Source organism: Carassius auratus, unplaced genomic scaffold, assembly GCF_003368295.1.
Source record: "Carassius auratus strain Wakin unplaced genomic scaffold, ASM336829v1 scaf_tig00214713, whole genome shotgun sequence".
In the NCBI taxonomy this organism is placed as follows: Eukaryota; Metazoa; Chordata; class Actinopteri; order Cypriniformes; family Cyprinidae; genus Carassius; species Carassius auratus.
In genome coordinates this window covers 133,719-144,038 of record NW_020527777.1, presented here as the reverse complement: position 1 = coordinate 144,038, position 10,320 = coordinate 133,719, and positions in this window count along the sequence as shown.

The following is a 10,320-nucleotide window of genomic DNA, read 5'->3' as shown; positions in this document are numbered from 1 at the left end:
GAAAATGTGTTGAACAGTTCGAGAAGGGAACCTTCCACCAGTTGATTTCTAATGGGAACCCCCCCGGACTGTGTCTTCTTTACCGTGGGGAATGCAGAATGAGATTTCTACCGCAGGGCACTCTAAAATGTTAGAACCAGCAGCCTTAGTGTATACAGTGTGGTTGTGCTTCGGGTGATCCTTGAAAGTGTCCCAGCGCTAGGTCCTTTCTGACGCCGTCCCCTCCACTCTCTCCCACTTGTGCACTTTCTGTACCGTCCTGTATAAACATTTACATTTAATCATTTAACAGACGCTTTTATCCAAAGCGACTTACAAATGAGAAGAACAGAAGCAGTCAGGTGTACAAGCGAACAACAACAGTATACAAGTGCCATGACAAGTCTCAGTTAGTCTAGTACAGAACGCATAGCCAGGTTTTTTTTTTTTTTTTTTTTTAATATGAAAGACAAGAAAAGAAGGAAAAGTGCTAGCATTAGTTGGTTAAGTTCCGGAGAAAAAGATGAGTCTTAAGATGTTTCTTGAAAATGAGTAAAGACTCAGCAGTTCGGATTGAGATTGGGAGGTGATTCCACCAGCTGGACACAGTCCAGGAAAAGGTTCTTGAGAGTGATTTTGAACCTCTTTGGGATGGCACCACAAGGCGTCGTTCACTTGCAGAGGGCAAACTTCTGGAGGGAACATAAGATTTAACCAGTTTGTTTAGGTATGTCCACAATGTTTCACAATAACTTTGATATTGTGAAATATATTTAACTGAAAACTGAATGCAAAATAAATCACACAATATTTTCACTTTACAGTTCAGTAACAGTGAGGTTGGAAACAAAGTGGACAACACTATTCATTAAACACTTATTTAATGTATTCAGATGAAAATTTACAATATTAACAAATTATTCACAAGCAGTGTTTTCAGAGCCCCCAGTTACACTGTTTTAATCAAAACACTAGTAATACAGTGTAGTAAAACAAATAAAATCTAATTCAGTAAATTTTTAATAAACTAAGTACAATCAAAACCTATCACAAAAGCTCAAAGCATCTCTAGCAGAAGTGACAGTGCAATGTAGCAGATGAAAAATTTCTTACCAATGTTTCAAGAACAAGCTGGATCCTGGATGACTCTACAAGGGGAAAGAAGAAATGGTTTACTGAAAAGTTCTTAAAAAGCAGGATTTCATATTATACCATTTCTTTAAACCACTGGTTCTCAAACTTTTTACACCAAGTACCACTTCAGAAAATATTTGTTATTAAATATTAAGTTGCACCATAATGACCAACATTACATTTCAGCAGCGTAGTAGACCAAACTATTCAGCTACAGGTCTACAGTTAAAAAATGAGGCAGTTTTATTCTAATAAGAATATTTATTGTTGTCAGACACTTTACCATGTTTGAACATTAACACTACAACTGTGCTTACATACACAGGTAAATAAAAAAAAAAGTTTAAATTAAAATGTAATTTTAAATGTAATTATGTAACAAAAGTTACAAAACTGTACTGTACTTTAACTGTAACATACTTAAATGTGCAAAAAAAAAAAACTTACTCAAAGATTAAGTTAAAATGTATTAACATTAATTAGTTTAATTTAGTGATTCACCTGCATAACAACTAGAGGGGGCCTGACACTTTGAGAACCATGGCTTTAAACAATCCTTTTATTTATTTATTCATTTTCATTATATTATATTATTTAAATACCGACATTTGCACTTATATGTTTCAGAAAACACTTTGAAACTATTATAAGAATACAAACATATATAACACACCTAATGCATGGGATTCATATCAGGAAAATATGGGAAAATCTCTAAACCAGTGGTTTTCAACCTGTGGTCCGCGGCCCCCTAGTGGGCCTCGGTGGTATTGCAGGTGGGCCGCCAATTATTTTCTGTTCATTTCCAGTCCATTCTAGGGCTGTGCGATTAAAAGAAAAACGTCCTAAAATCACGATTTGAGCGTGCGCATATGCCTAACTCCAGGTTCACACACTGTCTGTGATGCGCCTTTTTTCTGAGCCAATGTTGACGGATCAGAGCGTTCTCACTGCGGTAAAAGGCTAGAAATAAAAACGTGCGAAAATAATTCATGTCTAACACATGAGCATAGAGTGAATTTGTTAGTGAACAGGATGCAGTTTAAGTGAGAGGAGACACGTTTTAAGTGTGCACACTCTCTCCTCGCAAAGCAGCGTGTATCTGAGCAAGCACCGGTTTTGTGACAGAGCAAAGGAAATCTGCTGCGAACAGAGAGATTCGCACTCGTGCATTATTTTAATGTGCTTTCGCGTTATATTTATGCTCTCACTGCTGACCGCATACACATACTGTATACACACTGCAAACACCTGAGGCACCGCTACAATTAATGAGCTCTATGAACAATGCATGGCAAAAGAGAAAAAAAAGTCCCTATATACAGGATTTTTTTTTTTTTTTTTTTTTTTGCCAAAAGTCTATAAATTTTTTTACATCTTCACTATAGTGATAATTTTGACTTATGTCTGTTCTAGAGATGTTACAACTTTTTGATAAAGCTCTGATTGGTTTTCTTTTGGAAATATGTTTCAAGTTTATCCTGAATGCATTTATGACTGTAAAAGCACAATTGCAAAATTGATCAAAAAAATCGCGATAGTTTTTTTTTTTTTTGTCCATATCGCACAGCCCTAGTTTATTCAATAAATATAGTTTCAAATCTAGCTTCTGAGTACTAAGTTATTAACCCAACAATAGCGGGGTCAGTTAATTTTTTTGAAGTGGGCCGCGCAAACATATGTGTTTGGTTGTGTGGGCCGCGAGTTGAAAAAGGTTGGGAACCACTGCTCTAAACCATCTCTAAATCTCTCTTACCAGCAACACATTAGGTGAGCACCTAACTTGATCAGCTGTGATAAAGCAATGCAAAAATAGACACACGGGTATTTATTTATCTGCAGGTTACATGTCTTTTAAACTACCCATTTGTAAACTCTGGTAATACTTTACTATTTTCAAAAGATAATAAAGATAACGTTAGCGATTTTCTTACCTCATTTTGCCAGGATGTTTTCAGGACCTCGCAGAACACCTGACCCTTCTTGTGTTCACAGTTTTTGTTCTCCATTGACATGTCACGACTCAAATTCGCTCAAAATAAATAAAAAATGTACAGGCAAATATGAAAAAATTCGGGACCGATAGAGCAGTCAGTTATAACAGCAGCAGCTCACAGTTAGCCGCCTCACTCACAGAAAGACGACAATAACGGTCATATTTTTAAATGTAGAAAGGCGCGAACCGATTCATTGTCCAGTTTCCTGAATGACAGCCAGATTAACCAATCATGATAGAAGTAATAAAATACAACTACCAATGGGAGTTGTTTCAGTGTGATAAAGCAGCGAAATGTATATCGTTTTATTGTTGTTAATGATGATAATATTTAACATATACCTTTAGATTTTAGAATAGGTATCATGACTAAAATATTTTAAAATGCTATTAAAATAATTAATTAATTTAAATAATTTAATATAAATAATTTAAAAGCTTGTTAACCTTTAACTACCATTTAGCATTAAACATTTTTAACGTTGTTTCATTAAAACAACTGACCTTATTTCAGCCATATTTCAATGTTGAAAGTTGGTCATGTGCTGGAAGTTTTTCAACAGTTCATCTTTAAACGTTGAATCAACGTTGTTTCAATGTTGAAACCACAACTGACCTTATTTCAACCATATTTCAACATTGAAAGTTGGTCATGTGCTGGATGTTTTTCAACCATTCAGCTTTAAACGTTGAATCAACGTTGTTTCAACGTTGAAACCACAACTGACCTTATTTCAACCATATTTCAACATTGAAAGTTGGTCATGTGCTGGATGTTTTTTAACCATTCAGCTTTAAACGTTGAATCAACGTTGTTTCAACGTTGAAACCACAACTGACCTTATTTCAACCATATTTCAACGTTGAAGGTCGGTCATGTGCCGGCTGGGAAGTGTGAATACATATGGATATTTATAAAACTACACTACAGGGGAGCATACAACATCTTACTATACACAAACATACACACATTAAACATAGATGCCAATGTAAGGAAGGCATGGAGAGAGAGGTAGCGCTTGCACGCACAACCTGTTAAGAAACATCAAAGAATCACATCACCTTAATTAAAGGGGGCAAAGCGTAGAAGCACATATAAATAGTTAACAAGCGGTTACTTGCATTTGTTTTGTAGGTGCTGAGTGAAGTGTCCTGACGTAATTTCCTGTTGAATCCTGTTAGGATTAAAAGGTTCGTCATCTCAACCATGGGTTGACTGCTACGAAGTGAATAAAAAAAGTTGCTGAAAACTGCCAGAAGATTTGGAAGGGGAGTCGCGAGGTTTCCAAGGTGATGGGTGTCTTTAGGTAATCTCAAGTTAAGAGCAGCCTCACTTTTTGGATGAGGGGAAGATTTTATCTAGTTTCCCTGTAACACCTATTTGGTTAGATTGACCAGTAACAAAGTGTATAGTTTCAGCGGGAAAGTGCTTCTTTGTCCCAGTGACACCTCATTTGCATGTTTTATGATGGTCCTGGAGTAGTTTTACCCAAAATATGGTACAAATAATATGATGGATTTCACGATCACATAGAGAACATCATGGTTTTAGGAATAAAGAGCAGATCATTTTGATACCAAGAATAAGACATCTAGAAAATATTAAACCAGATATACATTCATACTCCTGAATATTAGCATTTAGAGATTAACTAATACAAACCCGATTCCAAAAAAAGTTGAGACACTGTACACATTGTGAGTAAAAAAGGAATGGAATAATTTACAAATCTCATAAACTTTTATTTTATTCACAATAGAATATAGAACAGCTTGGGGACCAATTTGCAACTTATTAGTTCAATTGGCAACATGACTGGGTATAAAAAGAGCCTCTCAAAGTGGCAGTGTCTCTCAGAAGTCAAGATGAGCAGAGGATCACCAATTCCCCCATAGCTGGGGCGAAAATAGTGGAGCAAAATCAGAAAGGAGTTTCTCAGAGAAAAATTGCAAAGAGTTTGAAGTTATCATCATCTACAGTGCATAATATCATCCAAAGATTAAGAGATTATGGAACAATCTCTCTGTGTAAGGGTCAAGGCCGGAAAACCATACTGGTCTTCGGGCCCTTAAACGGCACTGCATCACATACAGGAATGCTACTGTAATGGAAATCACAACATGGGCTCAGGAATATTTCCAGAAAACATTGTCAATGAACACAATCCACCATGCCATCCACCGTTTCCGGCTAAAACTCTATAGGTCAAAAAAGAAGCCATATCTAAACATGTTCCAAAAGTGCAGGCATTTTCTCTGGGCCAAGGCTCATTTAAAATGGACTGTGGCAAAGTGGAAAACTGTTCTGTGGTCAGATAAATCAAAATTTGAAGTTCTTTTTGGAAAACTGGGTCATGTCATTGCATGTCATCCAGCCTAAAGAGGAAAGAACAACCCAAGGTGTTATCAGCGCTCAGTTCGGAAGCATGCATCTCTGATTGTATGGGGTTGCATGAGTGCGTGTGGCATGGGAGGCTTACACATCTGGAAAGGCACCATCAATGGTGAAAGGTATATCCAAGTTCTAGAACAACATTTGCTCCCATCCAGACATCGTTCTTTTAGGGAAGACCTTGCATTTTCCAACAGGACATTGCCATACCACATACTGCATTAATTACAACATCATGGCTGCGTAGAAGAAGGATCCGGGTACTGAAATGGCCAGCCTCCGGTCCAGATCTTTCACCCATAGAAAACGTTTGGCGCATCAAAAAGAGGAAGATGCGACAAAGACCTAAGACAGTTGAACAGCTAGAAGCCTGTATTAGACAAGAATGGGACAACATTCCTATTCCTAAACTTAAACACCTTGTCTCCTCAGTCCCCAGATGTTTGCAGACTGTTATAAAAAGAAGAGGGGATGCCACACAGTGGTAAACATGGCCTAGTCCCAACTTTTTTGAGAAGTGTTGATGCTATGAAATTTAAAATCAACTTATTTTCCCTTAAAATGCTACATTTTCTCAGTTTAAACATTTGATATGTTATCTATGTTGTATTCTGAATAGTATATTGACCTTTGAAACTTCCACATCATTGCATTCTGTTTTTATTAACAATTTGAACTTTTTGGAATCGGGTTTGTACAAATAAACAGTGGTAACTAGACTAATGTTATAGGGAAACATACAGACAACATGCATATATCAGATACATTTGTAATTGATTAATTATAAGCTAAACAAACTAAAGTTTTAATGTGTGTGTGTGTGTGGTGTATTGTGAAAATGTGAGTTTGCTGGTCAGCCAGGCCCTTGGTCAATAATCAAGGCCTATCTAATTATCTTGGAATTTATATGTTCAGCATCTTCCAGATAATGGGGTAAACATTGGCCATTTAACACCCATATAACTTTAGACTATGGGGCCAGATTCTGTAATTTATATGCAAATGTAAAAAGGCTCAAATAAATTTCTTAGACATAAAGCCCAAACGTTCGTACATGATCCTAAGCACGTTCTACATTTAATGCTGTACCATGTGCGTGAGTTTGTGCTTTCAGTTTTAAGTTCTCTCACTAAAAAACATAAATTTCATCACGTTTGTGGGTCAGTGTGATTACTCGAATTGTGCTACATTTTAATTCCTACAAAAACGGCTGGTAAGAGACTTCTACAAGCTTCTTTCCAGGTCTTTTACATCAAAAACCCTATGTAACCCTAGTTCCTCAAGGGAACGAGACGCTGCGTCGAAAAAAGGCTTCAGCTTCGAGTACCAGCAAACGCCGGCAGGGGTGCCGGGGGTATGGCCTCGAGACACAGTGTCGAAACTCTTTGGGGAACGAGTACCAACGCTGCCAGACTACCAAACCCCTGCCTAGTGTGTATCCAAAGAGCACAGCTTAGGACAAGGGGAATGAAGTGCCTGGAGTGACTGGCATGTCTAAGCCATAAAATATTGCAAAAGTAGAAGACTTGGACCACCCCACAGCATTGCAGATGTCCAGCATGGACGCACCTGCTAGAAAGGCCTTGGAGGCCGCCATACCCCATGTAGAGTGAGCCTTGGCTCCCGACAGCGGGGGACAACCAGAGGACTCAAAGTGGCGTAGATAGTCTCAACTATCCAATGACTATTAGTCTGCTTAGAAGCAGGAAAACCCCTCTTGGGGGGGACCGCAGCAGGGCAGCTCTGTGGGCGTATGCATCCAGCGCTCGAGCTGGACACACACAATTTAGCTTCTCTTGGTCGGGCTCCTGAAAGGGAGGAGGACAGAAGGCCTGCAGCACTACAGGTTGTGGTGTGATAGAGGGCACCTTAAGAACATATCCCGCTCAAGGGTATATGCACACTTTGGTCATGACAGGTGCAAAATCAAGATAGGTAGGGGCCACTGTGAGGGCCTGTAAATCTCCTACTCTCCTCAGAGAGGTAATGGCCAACAGAAAGGCGGTTTTAAGAGTCAGATGTCTGTCTGAGATATCTTGAATCGGTTGAATGGAGATTTGCAAAGAGCCTCTAACACCACACCCAAGTCCCAGGGGGGAACACAGGACCGTACTGGAGGTCTCAGCCTCAGCACACCGCGGAGGAAACATGTAACTAAGGGGTGTCTTCCCAAAGACCGGCCATCGAGAAGGGCGTGGTAGGCCGCAATGGCCGCCACGTAAACCTTCAGCGTGGAGTGGGTCAACACTGCAGAGAGCCTGGCCTGTAGAAACTCCAGAACTGTACCAAATGGGCAGTTTGATGGGTCTAGCTGGCAGTCTCTGCACCATGAGGTGAAGAGTTTCCACCTCAGGGCGTACAGTTTCCTCGTTGAGGGAGCTCTGGATTGGAGGAGGGTCTCAACAACCTCAGTTGAGAGACCAGCTGCTAACAGTTGTGCCCCCTCAGGGGCCAACATCCACAGCTTCCACAACTCCGGGCGAGGGTGAATTATCGTACCCTGCGCCTGTGAGAGTAGGTCTGTCCTGATCGGTATCTCCCATGGAGAGCCGTCGAGGAGCGAGACCAGATCTGGCAACCATACTCGGCCCGGCCAGAACGGGGCTACTAATAACAGACGGAACCCGTCCCGGCGTACTCTCGCCAAACTCCCGGGAGCAATAGGGGAAAGGCGTACAGACGAAGCCTCGGCCAGGTCTGTACCATAGCGTCCAGTCCAGTCCAGTCGGAAGAGCTGGATGAACTAGAGAGAACCAAAGGGGACATTGTGATGTCTCTTGAGTTGCAAATAGTTCTACTTGAGCCCTGCCAAATACTCTCCATATCTGCTTCCCCACCTCTGGGTGAAGTCTCCATTCCCCGGGCCTCGGCCCCTGCCTCGACAGTATGTCTGCTCCCATATTTAGTTTCCCAGGAATATATACTGCTCTTAATGAGAGGAGTTTGCTCTGGGACCACACCAGGATCTGGTGCGCCAGCTTGTACAAAGGGCGCAAACGCAGACCGCCCTGGTGGTTGATGTAAGAGACCACCAATGTGTTGTCGGTGCGCACCAACACATGGTGACCCCTTAGGTCTGGGAGGAAGTGCTTCAGTGCACGATAAATTGCTAGCATTTCTAGACAATTGATATGCCATGTTAGAGGGCGACCACTCCACAGACCACGGGCAGGGTAGCCACACATGACTGCATCCCAGCCAGTGAGAGATGCGTCCGTCGCTAGTATTACACGGTGACAAGGAGCTCCCAGCACCGAGCCCTGATTCAAGAACCAAGGTTTCTTCCACATGTCTAAGGGACGGACGCAGCTCCGCGTGACCTTGATAGTGCAAAGTAGATTGCCCCTTGGGGAAAATCCCTTGGTCTTGAGCCACCACTCTAGGGGTCTCATATACAGCAGGCCAAGAGGTATCAGGTTGGACGCAGATGCCATCAGACCAAACAATCTCTGAAATTGTTTGACAGTAAGTGACTGGCCTTCTTTGACTCTCTCGACTGAGATGAGGATTGACTCGATACGAGCAGGGGACAATCGTGCCTGCATCGTGGTCGAATCCCATACTATGCCTAGATAGGTGGTTCTCTGAACCGGAGAAAGTACACTCTTCTTGGCGTTCAGTCTCAAACCCAGCTCCCCCATATGTGCGAGAACGACATCTAGATGCCGAGCCGCAAACCTGCTCTTGACTGAGCTAAAATCAACCAATCGTCGATGTGGTTGAAAATGCGGATGCCTTGCATGTGCAGAGGAACCAGAGCCGCGTCTACACATTTTGTGAACGTGCAGGATGAGAGTGCAAGGCCGAAGGGAAGTACTCGATATTGGTAGGCTTTGCCCCGAAAGTGAACCTCAAAAGGAAGGATAGAAATGTGGAAGTATGCATCTTTGAGATATATTGTGACAGACCAGTCCTCGGACCTGATCTGACCTACAACATGCTTGATCGTGAGCATTTTGAACTTCAATCTCATAATTGAACGATTTAAGACCCTCAAGTCTATAATCGGACGCAACCCCCCATCCTTTTTTGGAACTGTGGAATACCGGCTGTAGAACCTGGACTCCCTGTCTTGAGGAGGGACCACCTCAATGGCCTCCTTCTCTAATAGGGTTTCACTTCCTGTTCCATAACCAGACCCTGCCCGGGGCCGCCCATCGTCGGAATGACCCCGTTGAATATCGGCGGTACAGAGCCGAACTGAATACGGTAGCTTTTTCTACTGTGTGCAGGACCCATTGTGATACATTTGGCAGTAGTTTTCACGCTGCTAAATAATATACTAAGGGAATCAGTCTCTCGAGACTGACCTCTGGTGTAAGATGCCCCAGCACAGGCAGCGAGCGTCTCAGCCCCGCTAAGCACACAGGCGGAAAATACTGGGAATGATGCTCGCTGGGGACCGCTGCGCCCTGGAACACTGGCAGGGTTGGCAGACCGGCCCCCAGAGGGCGCTAAGGCGAGACGGGCACCATGTAATGCGGTGTACGCCGCTCCACCCCAGTAGGGGCAGCCCTCTGCAGTCGTGACCGAAACGTGTCAGGACTTCTTAACCGAGGGGCTCACAGCCTGAAGTACGGCCCTCAGATCCACCTTAGGCTGGGAAAACCCTGGTTCAGAGCGTTGCTTCAGCCTCCGGTCCCGACGCAGGGGGAGCGCGGGCGGCAACGCTCTGACTATAGACTGAGAGGGCTGCTCCCGCCAAGCAGCCCCTCCAGTATATATCATTTCTCAGAGTGAGATAACTGTCATTATATTCCTCAGAATTTAATGCAAACAAACAATCAGACGAGTAAACACGGTCTGCCTTGTTAGTATA